Source organism: Trichechus manatus, unplaced genomic scaffold (genome assembly GCF_000243295.1).
Source record: "Trichechus manatus latirostris isolate Lorelei unplaced genomic scaffold, TriManLat1.0 scaffold00099, whole genome shotgun sequence".
Classification (NCBI taxonomy): domain Eukaryota; kingdom Metazoa; phylum Chordata; class Mammalia; order Sirenia; family Trichechidae; genus Trichechus; species Trichechus manatus.
This window is the reverse complement of record NW_004444035.1, coordinates 6,030,352-6,033,034: the sequence shown is the minus strand read 5'-3', so window position 1 is coordinate 6,033,034 and position 2,683 is coordinate 6,030,352.

The window sequence follows — 2,683 nt, the reverse complement described above, 5'->3', positions numbered from 1 at the left end:
GTAATTCACATGCAAGTAACTCCTAGGATCAGTCATGAACAAGCACCTCCTCCAGAACTGGACTCAATATACAAATGCTTTTCTGAATTACTTTCCAAAGAATACATGTTACTATAAAAATATCCAAAAGTAGCTCTACAATGTTGCTAAAGACCTTTATGGAATTGTATTGTCTCAGTGTTCACTCAGTTATTTATTATACAAAGCGCTGATGATGTCTACAGATATCAGATATTGTTCTTTTCACATCTAGAGTAATTCGTTGGGATCTTATATCATTTGATGACTCAACAATGCCTTGCGCATATTCAATTACAATCTCAGTCACCATGTCATCTCCTTTATTGGTGTGATGGAGTAGATGTCACAGTTTAGCACTTGTTTTAAATTTATATATAAATGTTTGGCACTAAAGATTTTTAGCATTCTACAAGAAAATTCAATTTGAATAATGGTAGCTTACAAATGCAATTTTTTCTTTCTGCCTCACTAAGAGGTAAATAACATTACTTGACTTCAATTAAATAAAGTGACACTAAAATCTTTGTAAGCAAAAATATAACAAGAGAAATACATTAGGATGGAAATTTATATGCTCACAATATCTTATGCATTAGGATGCATTGTAATGATTGTCAAGTGCCGCAATTCCGTTCCTTCAAATGCAAAACAAATCTTTACTCAACAAATTCATGACAGAAATGAATCATGAAAAAAATTACTTTTTTTAAAAAAAATCCAACTCCAGTACATTTTCAATTAGATAAATGTTTGATTCAGATCAGGATTCAGAAAATTAATACCTGAAAAAGAGACACGTACAGAGCCAGAGTGTACTGCTAAATGATAATGAGTGGATTAAATCTATAAATTATTCCCGTTGTTTAATTCAATTCAACAAAGCATATTCTCTAAACACTGCTGGTATTTCAGTCATACGTCTTAGTTATTGCGAGAAACAGAAAGTCAAGAAAGGGCTATCCTGCTGGGCTGGCCCAGTCTTATTTTATTCAGAGTCTTGTGGGGAGGGTAGTTTTTATCCCTTCCCAGGTAACTGTACCCTTGTTTTATGTTTATGTAATCCCAAGACAGGGGTCTTGTGGTCCAAGAGTCATCTACCCTGACAGGTTCCTGTGGACAGGTCCTTCCTCTCATCAGCATTACCCCGAGGACCTGAAAGCTCTCAATTGGGTCCGAGCTCTACCTGGGACTCTGAGAGCTTTCTTTGAAGTTGTCAGTGGCCCTGCTTGCCTAACTGGCTCATATAGTCACTTCTACTCTGAAATATTGCTGTCTGTCTGACTGTTCTGCTGGAAATTAGGGACATGTCCCCTGTGCTCTGAGTCCCGAAGCTTCTCTGTTCTCACCATCTCACTTCACACCAGGAGGGAAAAACTCCCTCTAGTCTTAGTGAATATTTCTCCTGGTGCTTATGGTCCCCTTGCCATTGATGGCTTGACACAGTGGCTGCAATGATGAGCTCAAACATAGCAATGATTGTGACGACGGCGCAGGACCAGACAGTGTTCTGTTCTGTTGTACATAGGGTCACTATGAGTCGGAATCAACTCGACAACACCTAATAACAACAACAACAGTGCTTACGGTCAAGATATTTTGCCTGTGACCTAATCTTCTCATAATTCTGGGGTTAGAAAGACTCACAGGGGAATTCTATACTTTATCCTGTCCCATAACTCACTTGAAACAATAAGCAAGAAACTGACCACTTGTTTGAAAGGGTGGTCAAGGGAAAACATAGGGAGAAAAAGTAGTTAATATGATACCTCAAATATTATACCATCTGCACGCTTGATCTGTAGGATTGTAGTAGAAGCCCCGGTGGCACAGTGGTGAAGAGCTTGGCTGCTAACCAAAAGGTCGGCAGTTTGAATCCACCAGTCACTTCTTAGAAACTCTATGGGGCAGTTCTATTCTGTCCTATACGGTCGCTATGAGTCAGAATCAATTCGACAGCAACAAGTTTGGTTTTTTTGTTTTTTTTAAGTAAGATTTAGAAATAATGCATGCAAAGTTTCTGGCATACTCTAGAGTTGCTATATAATGATAACTATTATTATTGTTATTATTATATTGAAACGTAATATTATGCCACAGACTTACACCTGTAACATCCCTGTAACAATTATTTTGAACAGACTCCTGATAAGAATATTAAAATGCTGTATAATAATTATGCTTCATATGGAAGACATTGAATCCCTAAGGACTAATAATACAGGGAACTTGGCACAGCAGAATCAAACTTCTGATACTTTGAAGATACAATAAAGACTTAAATTCCAAAGAATGCAAATCAAACTTACTTCTAAACAATGATCAAGTTCGCTGACACATTTAGCACATAAGCAGTCTTCCCAAAATTCTATTAGCGTTTTCTTAAAACTTTCAGTTATCTCTGGGTTGTTGACTGATTGAGTATGCAATGATATTAAAAACCAAATCAACCCCGTTGCTGTCGAGTCAATTCCCACTCATAACAACCCTATAGGACAGAGTAGAACTGCGTAGTGTTTCCAAGGAGCAGCTGGTGGATTTGAACTGCCAACTTTTTGGTTAGCAGCTGAGCTTTTAACCACTGCACCACCAGGGCTCCACATTGACATTACTGTATATAAATACATATATTCTTTTAACTAACCCTTAGGGCAGCGGTGATGTT